The sequence below is a fragment of the Hyposmocoma kahamanoa genome, unplaced genomic scaffold, assembly GCF_003589595.1.
Source record: "Hyposmocoma kahamanoa isolate Upper Pololo Valley unplaced genomic scaffold, ASM358959v1 81, whole genome shotgun sequence".
NCBI lineage: Eukaryota > Metazoa > Arthropoda > Insecta > Lepidoptera > Cosmopterigidae > Hyposmocoma > Hyposmocoma kahamanoa.
The window spans coordinates 8,679,505-8,699,472 of NW_020654080.1; the positions used below are offsets into that span (position 1 = coordinate 8,679,505).

The 19,968-nt window shown below is 36.5% G+C and overlaps 1 protein-coding gene and 1 pseudogene across 4 annotated transcripts in view; one reads left to right on the forward strand and one right to left on the reverse strand.

Annotated features, from left to right (window-relative positions):
• LOC113234187 (collagen alpha-2(XI) chain-like) overlaps positions 1–19,968 on the reverse strand; it is a 170,022-nt gene that overhangs the window by 60,987 nt on the left and 89,067 nt on the right. The gene's annotated exons all lie outside the window — the stretch shown is intronic.
• LOC113234188 lies at positions 16,231–16,664 on the forward strand (annotated as a pseudogene).

Consider the following 19,968-nt stretch of genomic DNA (forward strand, 5'->3'; position numbering starts at 1 on the left):
CACACGATATCAATTTAGTTTCAACACAAAATGAAATAAAACAACAACAGAAAACAAAACGGCGTTCAAACACTAATAGTTGTTCCAAGGTTGGCCACAATTTTGCGTCGTCCTCTGATTTTGACGGCTATAATGAACGTGAACTATAGATAAATTGTTTTTTTTAAGGAGCAAATTGTAGAGATCACGTTCTCTGGTTTTAAAAGTCAAATTTATAGAATGTATGCAAGTGTATCCTGGCAAAAGTTGACGTCGGGATGAAAGCATGAACGCTACTTCTGTTGCTATAGTTACACTGCGCCGGTATAATCGAAGCCAAAAACGGAAGCATGAAGTGTGGATAGATCCGCTTCTTGCCCGTGGACCACCTCTCTGGTTCACCTGTGTGGACCACGGGCAATTGTTTCTTTTCGTAGTTCACATCCACTATTATTAAATTGCTATATAGAAGGTACTTTTTGTGCACTGTACCTGAAATTAAGACATCATTTCATCTTGAACAAATTTTACAACTATTTCAAAATGGCGATTTCCACTTTTGATAAATTAAACGACATAAACAAAAATAAAACGATTAAAAGCAAAAAAATATATATACGCAAAAAAAATAAAAATGTATCCTCGTAAGAATGTCTACTACTTTTGATTCTCGGACTATCGTTCACATCGACCCTTGAAGTTGAAATCTCAACTGCATGTAGTTGAGTTTCGATTGCATGCAGTTATGTGTGAAGTAGTTATTAACTTCATGCAGTGGGGGTCGCGGCTGCATGAAGTTGATTACGACTACAAACATTAACCGTAAACATGCAGTCAATCTGTAAGCAACCTAAAAATCCCGACTTGGCATAATTGAACAAGCGTCAATGTCATATGAAGCAAGCAAAACTGAGTTTGGGGACTAACTAAAAAACGGCTAACTCAAAAATAAATTTACAAACTTGAAAATGGAATTTTTAAAGTGCCCGGCTTGCGAGCTATTCTAAATGACGTATTTATCGCAACGCGTCAGCCGCACTAAGCCACGGACACTTGGGACGAGGCAATTTGCTCAGCTATCATACATTCTGCCGCTAGAAGCGGATTAAATTCTGCCGTTTAGCTTTGATGTCGTGTACAATGGTGGGAGATTTATTGTTTTTATGAATGAATTCACAATCGTAAACATTATTATTACGTAGGTACTACGTTGTAATTTAAAAGCATATAAGGAAAAAAAATGTAATGTACCTAAAAAAAAAAATAAACATAAGAAGAATATTGGAATTTGAATTTGGAATAGGTTATGAAACATAGTACGTAATTCGAATGGTTCGTTTCTGCAATTCCTTTGTTTTGTACATAGATAAGTAATTTTTTTTACTATCCGGTACATACGTACACATAATATTTAGCAGAACACTCGAAAATTTTTCAAAACACTGGTCTAATTCGAAAATAAAAAGTCAACTGTCATTTTTTTATTCATTTGTTTTAACTTCTTACTTCATACAGGTTTGTCGAGCGGTTCCATGTTAATTTTGCGATCTTGCAAATTTCGCAAACTTTAGTTGAAAAACCTTTTTTATTTATTCAAGATTTATTTAACCAATGTTTAAAATGCTTTGCCACAAAATCTTTAGACAAATGCGTATTGTTTAATATGTATTGTTCTTTTCTATAAAGGTTGAGTAAGGCTGTACTAAGACGATGTTAAATCAACTCAGTACAGAGTACTAAAAAAACCGACCTCAAAAGTTCGTGGAATTTCATCTATTTTGTTATAATTATTAATACAAAGATCGAACACTCAGAAAAAAATCCTTTGATCCGGCCGGATTCAAACCGACGTCTTGTAACATACCGTGCCAGACGCTATGCTAAGTAAGGCACCGAACCACAGACCACATCGGAACGAAAAAGCGGACTTTACGAATTTTTCTATGTGCTTGTTGTCGAGTGTATTTAGTTTTTCAACGACTTTTTAGCCGTAGCGCATCTATGAGAAATCTATGAAAGTATTTCGTCACCCAGTTAGATACCTTTACAGCTACCAACCCCGGCTAAAGATCGCTATTTACTGTATTTAAATTCTTATTTAATTGATATTCAATTATTTTATTGTGAAATTACTCAACTAGTTTGTTATAATTATTAATACAATGATCGAACATTCAGAAATAATTCCTTCGATCCGGCCGGATTCGAACCCACGTCTTCTAGCATACGGTGCCAGACATCTATTTGCTAAGTTTTATTCAACTCGGTTACCGGAAAGTGGCGAAACCAGATTCATCCCCTAGTTTGCCACCCTTAGAGGTGGAATATTTTTTTGGGACCACTACCGAGGTATGGAGGACCACTACTCTCTTTTCAATAAAAAAGGAATCATCAAAAGCGGTTTACAAAACACAAAAGAGTTCTTGCGTAACATACATACAAAAAAACAGTCGAATTGAGAACCTCCTTTTCTAAAGTCGGTTGAAAAAAAAATTATTCAGTTGTCACTTTATATTGAATTCTTATTTATTTATAAAATGTTACTATTACAATTCCCACATTTTTTGTTCCGCTGAATGTGCCAGAGTATGTAATAAATACATCTATGATATTATGTTTTCGGAAGACTGGTACAATTCGTTGGTTTCTAGTAGGTAATAAACAAAGCATTAAATTTTGCAATTAACACTTGATTCAGAAATTTATTCAGTGGTTTGACTTATTACAGAATTAATGAGCTCTCAGAAATTCAATCACATGAAGCTGTTACTAACAAGCCGCAATCCGCTTAAGTAGTATATTATCATGAAACGGCTTCTCATTTGTTGAGTCATAATAATTTAGTAATGATTTTAAGTTCTTAAGTTTTCGCAATTGTTAAACATAGGAAACGAAACTTTTTCATTTTTATCATATTAGAGGGAGGTATTAACTACTCTATTTACTATGTAGTAACAGTAGGAAAGGAAACTAAATGAAACTAAAAATATTTTACGATCTAAATGGCGTATACGTGTTTTTTCGACCAAACAACGCTTCATACCATTTTTCATGGTCACGGCTGACTCTTTTTTAATTTTGTGTATAAATTTTGTTAATTTTAGTCAAACTAAACGTCAGTCGTGTAACGTCAGAACTTAAGCCGTGCGTGCGATTGCTCTTGTGTTCCCTGCCCTCTAATCTGGAACTCTGTAAAGCAGCTTTGCGGTAGACATAGGTGACTATAATACCTACTTAGGCGAGCTTTGTACAGGAGAAATTGTACTTACGGATGAAACGAGTCGAAAAATTACAAATTATACAACGATTTTCTGAAGAGTCCTTGAAATCGCGATTAGAATGAAAATTAGAGTTTGTAGCATCTGAACTCGATGTCGGTTTAAAGTTGTAACGGAACCCAAATGCGAGTATCGTGTGATCCCGTGACTGGTTACTGGTAAAAAATAATTAAATTTCAGTTGCATCCTGTCCCGGTCTCAGTTGGACCTCGAGAGATGTACATAGCTTACCATCACGTAAGCCTATAGAGGTACTGTAGGGTTAGCACGATAAGACGTGACTTCCGCGAGAGCGACATAAAGTGCGAGATATCTATGCGAGAACAGCAGTATCTCGTGCTTTATGTCGCACTCGTGCTAGTCGAGCCCTATCGTGCTAGCCCTACTGGACTTATTCGTCCAATGGTTATTACTTTGAGCAGACTTATATGTCGCTCGTATACAAGGTTGGTAAAAAAGTTCATCCGGTTATAGCAAATAGGTAGCTAATTTTAAACGAAAAGGTTTGAAAGACTTTGTTTTATAACCCCGTACAAGGAAAACCCTTTATCGCGAGTGCCATAGATACCCACATAGATATTTTTTATTTCGCATCGACGAAGGAAGGCGTTTGCCTAAAAAATGCCTATTCACTCTAGCCTTGAATAGCCCCAAATTGTATATACTTTTCGGGAAACAGATGCCCGTAGAGTATTCCATTCCTTTACCGTACGTATCAGAAAGAAAGCAAAGCGCTTAGTGCGAGTACTTACGAGAGAAATAAATGTAGGCCACGCAAATATTTCTTCCGACCCGGAAGTCGAACCCGAGCCCTCTACATGCATACCAGAGTGGTAACCGTTCGACCACGGAAGCAGTTACGTTTAAAGTGTTATACTGTTCACGGAAAATAAAAAAAAGTTGTTTAAATTTTTTTAAATATATAATTTATGAAAAATACCCAGAAATGTGAGTTATATTTAAAGAATATTTATTTCTCATAAGAATTACATATTCTCTTATTGAGAAACTTAACTAATTCAAACTTTCAAAATAAATGAAGCGCACTAACATAAACAGCCAATAAAAATATATATGTATAGGTGAACAAAAATTCAAACGAACACAGATATATGACGCGGCAGAGTGTACTAGATTAACACGTACCCTGTGCAGCTCCAAATAAGAAATGGACTTTTCACGTGCAATTTTTTTTGTTGCAAATTTGTTGGAATTGATATATATTGTTACATTCATAGACAGAAAAATCATTTTCGGAAATCCCCATCCCATTTTCACGTTTTTCCCAAGTGATGCACGCACGTACGAGTTCTTTACTTGATGCCACATATATGACGCACGCACGTGGTAGTTCCTTAATTTTATTCGGTTTATTATTTTAGTTTTATAATTTGTATTTTTTAAATTAATTTTTTTTAATAAAAATAAAATTTTATAAATAATAGCGAAAGTTTATTATAAATTGTAAAAAAATTATACAAAGTGTCACAAAGTCGACGTTTATCATAAAACGCTCAAAACCACGAGGTAAACCGATTTCTTAGTCTGCGCCGGAAGAAATATGGAAAATTCTAGAAGAAAGTGATGGGAAAGATCATCTTATGGATGAATTAGAGAATTATCATGTGCCGTATACGTAAGTCCTATAGGTACCAATTTTGTAACTTGAAATAAAAAAAATTTTGATTATTTTTTGTGTTATTTTGACTGTGATAAACTGGCAACATTGGTTAAAAAAATCACCGGTACCACGTGATTATAGTCTTTATTTTAGTGACTCATACGTGAAAGTAAATAAAAACGATCTAGCTTACATGTGCAAATTTAAAAAAATCCATAAGTTTCAAAGCGAACCTGTTAAGCCCAAAACCGTATTGATTTTTGTAGAAAAAGTTTCTAGAATTTAAGAACGTTTCTAGAAGCGAATGGATATTTATAGGCGTATTGTTAACGTCACACCCACATACTTTTTAACATCTTTGCAACACATCGTTACAAAGATGTTAAAAACTATTGCAGTTAGGTAGGTTTTGTTCACCTTTTTCGTTCTTTACAAAATTCTTTGAATGGACACGTCTATTCCACTTTGATAAAGAAGATACTTTCAAATGACACTTAAATGTGTGCTTCTTTTCATGAAAGGGGAATTCTTAAATTACCCAAATATATGACAAAAGATCAACATTGCCAATACATAATTGATTATAGTATATTTATTTTTCTAAATGTTTAATTTATAAATTGGTACCGCACTCACTTTTTTCGCAATCGGAATATTTCGATGCCTCCAATGATCGCCAACTTAATTTTTGGACTTGTTCTGTTTTTATTTTGTTTTTAGTTTCTTTGTTGCTTTTTTCACAAAATACGTATTTTGTTGTTTCTTTATATTTTTTTTTCACAAAATTCGGGGAGCATAATATTTGTAAATAAATATGGGTGCTTACAAAAATAACAGAAACTGACCAAAAAATAAAGTTGACGTAGTGTTCATTGGAGGTTTGGATTTATATATTGCTTTACCTAGCAGAACTCCGACCTAGGACACGTTTCCCGTAAAGACGTTTTCATCAAGTCTCAAAGGTCGCCATCCGACTAACGAAACACGCATCAGAACTGCGTCCATGTTCACATATTTTTTTAATGGGATGTCGTCAACACGCTTCGGCATTAATTCTAAAACCAACGACGGTCAATTTTATGAGCTACACGCCTCACCCACTGCCACTTCATCTTCGCCATTCGAAAAAAAAGTAAGTTGTAATAATAATAATAAAACATAAAAAGTCGATATAAATATATTAAACAGCCGATTCGCTTACGCAATTCAAAAAGGGGTATTTGAAAAATATATAGAAAAAAAATTAAAACAAAGGGAACTAATAAAATATCAACAAATATAAAATGTTTAAAATAATAACTGTGTACATGTGTTATACAGAAGCATTATGCATGAATAAACCCACATTGCATTGCTCTAACGGTCAAAATATTTGCGTATGAAATCCAAATTTAAACCTGTCAAATGAAAGCAACAAGATGGCTAATGAAGTTTCTGTTTTGGTTGGATTGACAAGACGGTACGTTTCTAAATATTGTATTTATGGAAATGGAAGTTACATCTGAATAGTTTTACAAATAAAATTATGAGAGTTGCATTCGGTGAAGGTCATCCCGTGAAGTACTGCCACCTCACCTATTTTTGCCGCCAAGCAGTAATGTTAGCATTACTGCATTTCAGTTTTGAAAAGTAATGGTGCTGGAGAAATTACAGGCACAATCACATGAAACTTGTCATCTAATGTATCAGGCTGACAGATGCAGTGGCAGTACCCTTCAGATCTTTGCGATTTAAAGCTCTGTGGACACTACAACAGCTATGGAAAGGCGTGTCGCTTACCACCAGGCGTAGGACTTGTTCGTACCGTCACTTGTACTATGAAAAAATCAGCTTTATGAAAACCAGCCAACACGAGGTTAAGGAACTTGGGTGATTTAGCATAAGCAATCAATTATTGTTTTGTCTTACATTGTTTGACTGTGTATAACAAAACTTGTCTTAAACGACATAATTTTACAACTATTTTCCTTAATTTTCTCGCCTGAATGGGTGGGAGAGATAAAAAAAGACCAGCCCAGTTGTACTACACCAGTATTCACAATATCTTACGCTCTGTATAACATCATTTACCAAAATATCATTTATGAGTACAATTTTTTTTCAAATCCTCTAGCACTTTAAAACATAATTAATTTGTGTCATACTGTTGACAGGATTCTGGCAAATAACGAATCTGGCACATAAAGGATTAATAATAATATTGGTGCAGATTATTATTCCACAAACCCCCACTGCGTAGGAAGTACTACGTTGGTGGAGATTTATGGAAATTACTCCAAAGCCTAACTATTTGGTATACCAAGTATACAATAACATTGTCTTAAGATACCGGACCCCTTAGCCGACTTTTTGGTTCTGAGAGACAAATCAAATAAAAACTTTTAAAAGTAAAAACTTTTTATTGATTTACGCATTCAACAGAAAAGTATAAAGGAATTGCAGCTTTTTGGTTGGTAAAACCAGTAAAACTAGATAAAAGTTTTTACAACGTCATTCTCTAACTAATTTTACAATAAGGAAGTCATACTAAATAGCTTAGCTAAATAGTATACCTTAGAATAATAACGCATAGAAACCTAGTCCGCACAAGCTAAGTGAGGCAAATTGAAGCGCTCCCAATGAGCCTACACGAGCGGGCCTTCAGTGCTCAAGGTCAACTTGCACAGCGAACAGCTCAAGAATTTTAGCTAAAATGACGAAATGTGCGATAAATGAGTGTAAAAATACGTCAGACAAACATAAAATAGACACTAACATCACATTCCACAAGAAAATAACGCGTTTCAACTTGTATTTTTATATAAATATTCACTAAAACCGAAAATTAACCTACTACTAAAACTAGCCTACATGAATTTGATTTTTGCCTTACTTGTGACAGTTCGTTTGATATGAAACTATCATTCTATGCGTTATTATTCTAAGTAGTACACATAATGTAAAAGACATTATACAATAAATTACTAACGAGGGTCTATTAGGAACCCGAAACCAACGGCTGACGGCTTTAATAAGTCGAGTTTTATATTTTTTTACCGTGATACATACAATGTTTTTCATCACATTTGCGAGGAAATAAATACAATAAAAATATGGTTCACACACAGCAATTAGGGATTTGGCAAATGGCGGGTTTTTTGTTTTTTTTTTAATTTTTCATAGATAATATAATATAAAATAATGTAAAAGCAAACACGCATACTGCCATGATGGATTGTAAATCAAAAAATTTGGTAATTTTTTATACAGAAAATAATAAAAATCAATCATAAGAAATTCTTAATAATAGATATTTAAATTTTAAGCGAACTTGAACCTGACCTATGTAAAGAAGTATGTCGTGCTATAAATTAAAAAATCCTTACCGACTATGGCTGTAATGGAAAGAAAAAAGGCCCGTGGGGTTTATTTAGGGCATAACAACGCCTTTCTTCGCACTGATCTACCCAGAACCAAATAGACGGTTAGGGGGTCAGGTATCTTACGGTATCGGCTGTACGTAAATTGTTATCGTGATATCGATTTTGGTTCCTATTATTAATTTATTACTAGCACTACTAATTATATTTGAAATTGTCAGTGAGGGAGCCTAAATATATTATTTATAAAAAGCCTACTTTGAAATACGGTCCCTGAGCTTTGTCTGCATGTAGTAAATAAATTTTCAAAAGGCCCAATCCTTATCGAATCGTCCAAGCAATATAACTTACTAATATATTAAAACTGGGAAGTGTATAAGACACATTTTCTACCAATGTGAACCGGAGAAGATCTGTTATTCGTAAAATATTAACAACCATGCAGGACTATTAATAGCATCATAAGCAACAGCTTTTGTTCCATGACTTTTAGTAAAACATGATAAATTGATCGAAAATAAACTTTTCAGTTTTTATTGTACTATATGACACATATGGAAGTAATATAGTAAGTTCAAACATGCTAACGTCCTCCTCGACGACGAGTCGACGACACTTTCATATTATCTCTAGGTGTACAAACGACATTCGTAGTTTCCCGGATTCGAATCGGAATTCAAAAAATCGCTTACGCTAGCGCTTTGTTTGTTACCGCACAGAGTTAGCACAGCTTAGAGCGATCTATTTAAATATTTCTATTTTTGAGCGACAGTCAAATCCTGTGATTTATTCAAAGTCATTAATATCACATAAGTCTTGAAACAAAAATTATTATTATTATTATTATTTTATAACGCACACACAACATAGCCCCGCACTAGGGAAACCCTAGTGCTCTGCAAAGTGATGGAGCGGATTCTAAATATCCAGATAATCCAGCACCTGGAACGTCACTCCATTCTTAATGATCGACAGTACGGGTTTCGGCCGAACCGATCAACGGGTGACGTTCTAGCGTATCTAATGCATCTCTGGGGTGAAGCTATCGACAAACAGGGCGAAACCTTAGCGATAAGTCTGGATATTGCTAAGGCCTTTGATCGGGTCTGGCACCGTGGTCTCCTCTCCAAGCTTCCGGCTGTGGATCTCCGGCTTTCTGCGCGAGCGAAGATTGCGTGTCCTTGTTGACGGAGGCACTTCGCGGCTCGTGACAGTTAATGCTGGGGTGCCACAGGGCTCCGTGCTGTCGCCCACGCTGTTCCTTCTGCATATCAATGACTTGTTGCCTTTTGGCAACATTCATTGCTATGCAGATGATAGCACAGTGCACGGTTGCTATTATAAGCAACCGTCAAGCGGCCGGGAGGACCCTGAGAGAAACCGGGAAAAACTTGTCACTGAGCTCGACCATGTTTTGGAACATATATCGTCGTGGGGCTCCCGAAACTTGGTTGAGTTCAACGCCAAGAAAACCCAGGTATGCGCGTTCAGTTCCAAAAAATCCCCATTCCTTCCACTTCCCCATCTTCAGGGTACAACGCTGACGCTGCAGGACAAGCTCAGCTTGCTGGGGATGAGCATCCGGAAGGACATGAGCAATAAAGAGTATATAGAGAGCGTCATCTGTACCGCGTCGCGCAAGCTTGGCATCCTGAACAAGGTGCACCGATTTTTTACTCCAGAGCTGCGATACCTGTTGTATAAAGCTCAGGTCCGAAGCAGCATGGAGTACTGTTCGCACCTTTGGGACGGCTCTGCCAAGTACTTGCTCGATGCCCTAGATGGACTGCAGCGCTACGCCTTCCGTGTTGTCAACGATCCTCATGTAACTGAGCATGCGGAGTCGTTACAGCTTCGCAGAGATATAGCGTCTCTTAGCGTATTCTATCGCCTGTACCACGGTGAGTGCTCTGAAGAGTTATTCAACCTTATCCCTTCCTCTCCTTTCCATCAGCGGACCACCCGTGCCGGACTGCGTTGCCACAGTTGGACGGTCAGTTCAATACCGTCCCGCACTAAAAAGTTTGGCAATTCGTTTTTATGCCGAACCATCAAATTGTGGAACCAACTCCCGGCGCATGTATTCCCTCCCCTCTATAACATCGGGTCCTTCAAACGTAGTGTGAAGAAGCATTTGGCCAGACCGGCAAAATGATAGTGACGGAGTGAAGATATTTGTGTTTTCCATCCGTTACTCTCATCTTTGGACTGTATTCGCACTTTCCATCAGGCGCGGTGCAGTCATTTTGCCGAGTCACAATAAAAAAAAAAAATAAAATAAAACCCTGTGTCGCGGGTGCCATGAACACACACATAGACAAACACACCTTACACCCAAACTAACGAGAGAAATAAATGTAAGCCATACAAATATTTCTCCCGACCCGGGAATCAAACCTGGGACCTCTGCGTGGCATGGTAACCGTTCGGCCACGGAGGCAGTTAACTGTTAGTAATATAGTTCTGGGAGGTCATTCGTATTTTATAAATAACCCCGTTTATTACGATGAAACTAATGCAGATACAATTCTCGTCAATTCTAAAGAACCACATCAGTATACATAACGAATATTATTCAACAATGGTTTACGAAGGGTGAAGGCAATATCGTGTAAAAGAGTTCAAAGTTTTAAGTCCAGTTGATCAATGCATAGCGAACATTAGGCACAGCTGGTATGCGTCGATGGGTTGTTATTCTGTAATTGGTAGGTTGGAGCTAGTGTTTGGCTGTCGGTGGTCCTTGATCGTGCCAGGAAATTTCTAAAATCACGTACAGTGGGACGCCGACTTTAAAAGCGCACTGGTCATAATAATCATTGTCAATACGAAAGAATTACAGTTTGTATCAGTGTTAAAATATACAATTAATGTAAAAATAATAGGATCAGGTGGGGTAAAAGGAACACCGGGGGAAGGGACTTGAAGCCTTAAGAGTAACCACTCTTATGTAACCACATAACTTAAGTCGCCATATGTAACCACATATGGCGACTTTTAGCAGCGATGCAAACGCGCGATTGCATCGATGCAATCCCCTTTAGATCCCAAGTGTAGCAAAGCAAAGTCGTCGTGTGAAACCTCTTTAACTCATAATGTAAACAGTTTAGCATCATTATTATTTCTCAGTCGATAAAACAGACGAACAAATTAGTTTGAACGATTTTCAAGAGATGTCGCTAAGATGCTCCAAATTGAAAAGGGGAAAAAAATTTTAAGAATACATTACTTGTATAAGAAATACGATGACTGTTCGTCATACTCCATTTTTCGGAGGAAGAGAAACGTTAGGACATTTTGCACGTTTTCGGCAAATACATCGTAAGAATTGAATGTAGCCAAATGATTGTTAAAACATGCTGATAAATAAAGGCAAATTTAGTGTACTTCAAAATTCTTTTAAGACTATCTGTTCTTTCTTCCTAGAGCCCAAAACAGTTGACTCATAATTGTAAATTTTTCATCGAAAAAAAAAAGTCGATCTCAAAAGTATGCTTATCGGCTTTTTTCTATTCCTTGGGATCCCATCAGATTCTGACTTCTTGGTGATAATGGGACTGCCACGGACTCCTTTGTACATTTTATACTTTTTTCTGATGATGATGGTTATTTGTCGATGACATGTATTGTGTCAAGTGAAAAGTCGACTTTTATTTGCGGTATATATTTTTTTTATTTATGGTAGCTGAAAAGAACCTGAAACAGCATTATAGGTATCAGAGATCACTTCGAGAGTACCTATAAAAAATAGAATATTCAAAATCGGTCCACAATTGACGGAGAAACCGGTAAGTAAACTGACATGCCCATAAAATTTGAGGATTTTCCTCGATTTCCATGGATCCCCTCATCAGATTATGACTTCGTGACAATGGGACCACCACGTGAATACACCCTATCAAACAAAAAATAATTTTCATAATCGGTCCACAATTGACGGAGAAATCGAAAAACACACATCCATATGGCCGAACGTATAACCTCCTCCATTTTTTTTAAGTCGCTTAAAAATAAAGTATGTTCCTGTTGCAACATCTGACTACATGTATTAAAATGACATTATTGTACGTATTGTGCTAATAGTTCCCTAATAGCTAAGATGCGCGATAGTGTTATAATAATCCAAGTTCGTAGCCAACACCACTAATACCAAAAACAATATTAAATTCAACTTTATGCTTTCATTAAGTTAGCAAACACAACCATATGTCGCTGAAATATTATCTAAATTGTTTCAACAGAATTATACATAACTGTCGCCAGACGTTGGCCCTTTAATTGGATTGCTAGTATAAAACGCATATGTGTGCGTGAAAATTGTTAGTTAAAAGGTTAAAATCATAGTCATAGTATAAATAACACTTACAGTGCTTTGACTTAGTAAAACTACGTCGTCATGGCTTAGATTGATTAGTAATCAATTGATCGCGACAGCGGACGGAGCTGTATAAATTCAATCGTCTAATTTTGATTATTCTACTAAGTTATAATCATCATAACATAATCTAAATCATATGTCAATTTTAATAAGTGTATAACAGTCTACAGCCTTATCATGTACCTATGAATATGTAGCTGTAATTCAGTATATTTCGGCCCTTTTAGGGGTAAGTGTCTACTTAATGACTATTTATATCCATAAAGTTAGGGAGTATTTTATATTGCTGGTTTTCCTGATTTTCTATATATACCTTTTTATTGTTACAGCCTTACTTCTTTGTTACCATTTCTTCTTAACTCGACCTCAGATATAATTTGTGTACCGGAAGTATTCTGTTTTACTGCCGTGAACCTGGTCACGGCTTGTTAGGGTTACAACCCCTTCACAGTTATCTTGAGAACGTGACTTATAATTGAAATGTGTGAATGATTGAATGAAATGTTCTTTATTGCATATTAAGAAATTACAATGACAACACACAATAGTAAGGCTCAACTCACACTGGCGCAGAGTGGAAGCGTCGCGTCGCGTCCTATTGTTCAACTACAACGCTTCGCGACAGATCACGGTGTGGTCGGCGTATGACGCATCACTGTGTGCAAGTAACGCACGACGACGCGCAGCGACACGCTAAACCGCTCGACTTTAACCAAGCGACGCGCAACGACGCGCGAATCCATATTTACATAACACAAATTTGTACCTTAACAATGGGTAAACAGAGATGAATATGCTATAGGCAAAAAACATGACGCATCGCGACGCTTCGACTCTACGCCAGTGTGAGTTGAGCCTAATGTTAGTGTAAGTATCACAGAATAATAATATACAACGGGCGGCGTTATTGCTAAGTAGCAATTACTTTCAGGTAATTGTACGATAGACGTCAAGAGTTGGAAAGGCAGTTGCAACAAAAGAGGGTGCAAAAAAAAAAATTATAGACATGGTTAGATTGAATTTATTTACATCATATTAAAAGAAATTTTCGCCGCGTGATAAGTGACACGCCTGTCCATAACAAAATCGTAAGATCTGTGGGGCACTGCCAATGCACCCATTACCCTCAGACATATTCCGTAGCAGTGGAGCTCCTTGTGAAAGAGTTCGTCTAGAGAAGTACTGCCGCCTTACCTATTTCTGCCTCCAAGCAGTAATGCTTACATTACTGGTTTTTGGCAGATATATCTGCAAATTATACAATTGTAAAAAGACCCATAACGAAGCTGAAATACACGCATAGTGTACATCAAATTAAGACACATGGAGTAAAAATAATTGCTGGGAAACAACTTTTATTTTTAGATATTAAATAACAGCTGTTTTTTATGACGCGCAATCTCTCGTAGGGGAGACGAAGAGGAGGAATAGGACTATAAACAGCATTTTAAAGTACAACTTTTCGAAGACTATAAAAAATTATTAGTTTAACGGCCGCTTTGCTGCAGTACTGTGCACGTCCAGGCATACAGACTCGTTAACATTGTCATCACATTACAAGTATAAGGTATATATCATAAAAGGTTCTATGTGTTTCTATATACAGCTGCTTTAGCAAAATTCCGTGAAGTATAAAAGAACACGCCGATAACGATCACTACTTAACGTTATTCGTCGTTATCACAATTACTTCGTTCCTGAGCAAGGAATGTCGAAAAACCTCCACTATCATCGTCGTTACGAGGTGGAAAAACCCTAGGGTTCCATTGGTTAATCGTATTAGAATTCATCCAACCGCAGTTTACCGACAACATTCGAAGCATCATCCAACCAAATGCGATTGAAATCTTCTTATTTGGAAGTATTATATTTTGTGATTTTTCTAACTCGACTATAATGAATTAAATAAGGTGCCTAGTACTGACCCATTCGTTACAAACACTAAAAGAAAAACGCATATTAAAGATGTACATTTGCAAAATGCCTTTTTGGATGTAGAGACATTTTTTGCAACAATTGGCTTATCTGATGTTTTAAAACGGTTCTAATACTTCAGGAACTTTTACGTACGAGCACAACAACTCACGAAAGTTTTATCGCAATCGGATGAATAATAATGGAACGCACATGGGACAAACATACAAACATTTCGTACCCTTGGTAAGTTTGGGTGGGGTAAGAGGAACACCGGGGGAAGAGGGACTTAAAGCTTGTAACTCATAATCTAAAAAGTGTACCACTACAGTCTCTCAGTCGATAAAACAAAGAATTTCGAAGAAATGTCGCTATGATGCTTCAAATCCAAAAGGCGGAAAAAAACAAATTTAACAGGTGTGAAATCTTGGGAACTCCAGGTATACATTGCGGCGCGGCGCCGCGCAAACTAGCAGGGAATACTATATTGTCATACAAAGTCGACAAAGTTGCCGGTTACTGCTACCACAATTGTATGAGAATAGAGCATTCGCTTCCCGTTGTCTGTTCCTTGTATCCAACACCAAGCTTTCTAAGAAAAAACTTTGACTTGTCCTCTTAGCCTACCTAGGTTAGTGGGAACTGGAGAGATGCCGTTTCTTGGCGCCGGTCGGTGAGCGTGTCTTACAGCTCCACCACCAATGAGGAGATTTAGTAGTGGACTTAGAGTCGATGACTTAGCGGTGGCCACCGCTAGTTGTGCGATGCGTAACGGGAAGTGCGCATGTCTACAGCTCCGGTACCTATCTGGAAAATAGACAGGGCACGGTACGTGCACCAGGGGCGGCTCTCCCGAGGTACTAGCCTCTCGAGATCTGGATGAAGTTAAGTGACAGAGGTCTGTGACAACTCTGTACACTGCCTGATCTGGGGTCAGAATCTGAACTTATAAGGTTCCTGTGCGCGGACAGGTTATAGTACCTTTCCCGCATAACCAAGAGGTTGATGGAGAGGGTCACTATAACCAAAACTTATATACAAAAGTTAAAGGAGCTGTTCCTCTTAGCCTATCTTTTCGGGAAGAGAAACGTTAATTTGCACATATTTGGTAATTACAATGTGAGTGTTTAATTTAACATAATGATAGTTAAAACATGTAATGTAAAGCAAACAAAGGAAATTTCAGTGTACTTCCAAATTCTTGTAAGACTTTATCTGTTCTTCTTAGAACTCAAACTATCTGACTCAAAATAAAGTATGTTCCTCTTACCCCACTTGATCTTAGAAACATTTTGTTGAAACAATTGGCCCATCTGGTGTTTCAAACGGTTCTAATACTTCAGAAACTTTTGCGGGCGGGCAAAACAAAACACGAAAATTTTATCGCAATCGGATGAATAATAATGGAACGCATATGGGACAAAATTCAAACATTTTGTAACCTTATTACAATAAAGCCACATGTGATAATTTTTTTATGAAACAAAATGACGGGACGAACTAGTTGTGTGCGTGGTTGCAAGCGACACGTCTGTCCATAACAAGTGCAGTGCCGTTCAGAGTTTTAAATCGCAAAGATCTGAGGGGCACTGCAACTTATATCTCACCGTGAGATATACGTTGACAAGTCTCATGTGTCTGTAATTTCAGCAGCACACTTACCCTCCAAAATCGGAACGCAGCAATGTTCACATTAATGCTTGGTGGCAGAAATAGGTAAAGTGGCAGTAGTTCCCTGGAAGACATTTGTCTCTCAATATTCCTTAGACTTTTTTCCATCCTTTATGCAATATTCGTCCCTTTAGCATCTCATTAAAAAAAACTTTCAAAAATGACAGATCGCGGGAAAGGCGGGAAAGAACTCGGCAAAGGAGGTTTGTAACACCACAGAAAAGTTCTTCAAGATAATATCCAGCACATAACGAAACCTACAATTAGAAGATAAGCAGAAGAGGCGGTGTGAAACGAATTTCTGGTTTAATTTACGAAAAACAGGCGTTTTGAAAGTATTTTTAGAAAATGTCATAAGTGACGCTGTGACTTACACGGAGCATGTGAAAAGAAAAACTGATACGACCATGGTTGTGGTCTACGCATTAAAGAGACAAGGAAGAAAGTTGTACGGCTTTGACGGATGAGAATTAATAAAATGTAGGTTGATTTAAATTATTCGTTTTCTGATCGATAATGACTTTAATAAGTAGCTACTAAATCATAAGTCAAAAGTACTTTTATCACATGAAAGCCACAAAAATAATACGAACTACATGAAACAAAAAAAGAATATCTGATATAACTTATATATTGAAGCATGAAAAAGTAATCGACTATTTTATGAAAAGTTGTCATTTTGCAGATATGGATATCAATGAATTCAACTTCAGTACTCTTATGATAGTAAAATATATCATAGAAGCGAATATTGTTAGCACTAATTATAGATGTCTGTACTCTATTAAAATCTCATTACAAGTCTTTGCAACAGGAAGTCAACCTGTCCACGATGTCACTCAGTAGACATTATTGCGGATTATTTTTGTCTAATAAGCTGATGTTACATAATAATATGGTCTACTCGTCAGCAAATGAGAATTGTTTGCTACAAAATAAAGATTATATTGCTATGACAACTACACTTGCACATTTTGGAAGTTATAATGTCCTTTGCAAAGCATCAGCCCATATACAACTTTAAAAAAGGCCAAAAATCTAGAACATTTCTGATGATGACCATTGATGATGTGTGTGAAATGATCATTTAAGTTTGAGGAGTTTATTTAACAAAGAATATCTATTCTTTAGGAAATTTTGTAGTAACTGCGATTTTGCAACTCAACTTGTTTGAACATTATTAGGTCTTTTTTTATATTTGTGTTCTTTGGAGGTATCGATTTGACAACATTACATACCTTGCTGTGATCCCAAAGTAAGTAAGTAACGCACTAGTGTTATGAAAATCGGAAACAACGACGGTACAACAACACGTTTAAAAGGGAACAGTCATCGCCACCAATATCTAATTGTATAAAAATTGTCACATATGAAAAAAATTGCAAACAAGAAGCTGCCTAACACCGTAGTCTAATTTCCTTATCTATGCGGCCATACATCATAATATTCATGACTTTCTCACTCGCAAGAAATGAGTGTGGTCTTATCGCGTACAATGTCAGGCACGAGTGCCCTTACATTGCCAGATGCAATAAAATACTGATTGAATTATTTTAAACGTTGCTTACCGAAAGGCGCATATTTGAGCATGGAATTCATCATCTTAAGAGCCAGACTCTTGTCGGTGTAGCCTCCTCCACTCCTCATGGTTCATAGCCATTTCATTTACCTCTTTATAGCTGTTCACTTTGATATTCTTTTTTATTTCTTCACTATACGCCATTCTTGGTCTTCCTGTCTTTCTTTTCCCTTCTATCCTTCCCTCAATTATCACTATCACGCAACAAATGTCTAATCACTTTCCCCCTTCTCCTCTCCATTGCATTCAAAACACTTCTCTCCTCCCCAACCCTTTCCATAACAAATTACACCAAAACTCAAAAATAAGGAGCTCTATTGCTACTTTAGTGGCAGTAGAGCTCTACTTACCTTGTGAAGAGTGTGTCCAGGGAAGTACTGCTACTTTACCTATTTTCGCCGCCAAGCGGTAATGCGTGCAGTGGCACTGTAACTGCTATGGTCAAGCGTGTTGCCAGGTCACGATATCGCACTGTTAATACAATAGTGTATTAACTCAAAAAGTGGACTTCCTCAGAATCGATGAAAAACGAATTACTCACTTCCCGCAAAAAATCATTAAAATGTATGATGTTATAGTTTATTATAGACACTTAAACAATTTCTCAAATATATTTAAAAACAAAATGAAGAAAATAATTTAATATTTTTGAATAAAGATTATTTTGGCCAGAGCTAGAGCTCATATAAATGTGTCTCATTTTGAGCTAAATAGATATCTTTTGATTATTTCTTACAATATTCTAACGACGGTTTTTTTGACGTGTATAGATTCAAATTTTACATTCAGTAATGATATAATATTAAATTTCACATATTTTGAGTTACAACACTATCTTAATAGCAGTGAGATATGTTAGTCCCGTCAATTGGTATCATAAAAGATAATATGTACATATATGGTAATAATGATTAATTGATACCTATACCGTAAGGGCGTTTTGAAGATGTCGTTAAATCTGTTTGATACCAATTTACCGGAATTGGAATTTAAACATTCAAAACAACTGTGTTTTTAGTTCATATTTTAAATATGTAAAGCCAACATTCTCTTACCAATCAGGACGAGAGCGGCAGATGCGTACCGCAGGGGACGCATTTTATACAACGAAGTGAGATATCTGCTAAACGAAAGGTTTCGTGTAGCCCTTCCAATAAAAACGTGACACTCCCATGCATACTTACTGCTGCTTAAATATTCTATCGCAATTTTGATTCGGTAGAAGTAATACAAAGGAAAATCTTAATGCAAATTCGGATATAGCGTAAAAATCGACCAACGCCATCTAACGTCTCTTGTGGGAACTATATAAATACTTTTGGTTCGTTATCGTATTGATTAAAAATTATAATCAGAGTTAATAATGACATAATATATTAAGTCTAAATTTGTTTAAATTCCTTTTTCTGCCAGATCTATTCTTTGCTTAAAGTAAAATACTCTTTATACACTAACCTATACGTTAGGTTAAAAATTAATGTTATAAAATGTAAATCTAAATTAATTAAGTGTTTAAAAATTAGAAATTCATATTTCTGAATCAACTGTTCTATTTAGTGAATAGGGGTGCTTTCAAATTAGATGCCTGCAGTAGCGTCTATGGGGCTGCAGTCGCGCTATTATTAATTATCATACAATACTTAGAAGCACTGCTGCAGCGCCTCAGTCACGCAACACGCATGCCACGTTTGCAGACAAGAATATATTGTATGATTAAAAAAAAAACAAACTGACCTCAAAACTTCGTGGAATTGGCAAATACATGTATATATTTAATGGAATCCGTTACCCAAAAGTGGGCGATACTGGATTCATAGTATTCCACCCTTAGAGGTGGAATATTTTATTAAAATTTAAATGGAACTAATACTAAGATACCCTTTTTCCAACAAAAAATAATCATCAAAATCGGTTCACAAATGCCAGAGTAATTGCGTAACTACAGACGAATTGAAAACCTCCTCCTTTTATAAGCCAGTTGAAAACTAGTAGTAGCGCGGCAGTAGCGACGCGAACGCGCTTCTATAAGTGTCTAATTTGAAGTTGCCCTAAGTTTCTTAATTACACTATACTTATCGAGTTCTTACGTTTTCGCGATTGTTACACATAGGAAATTAAACTATTTTTTCGGATTTAAATCGCGTATATTTGTTTTTTCAAACAAACCGACGTTTCGGGCCCTTTACAGGTCC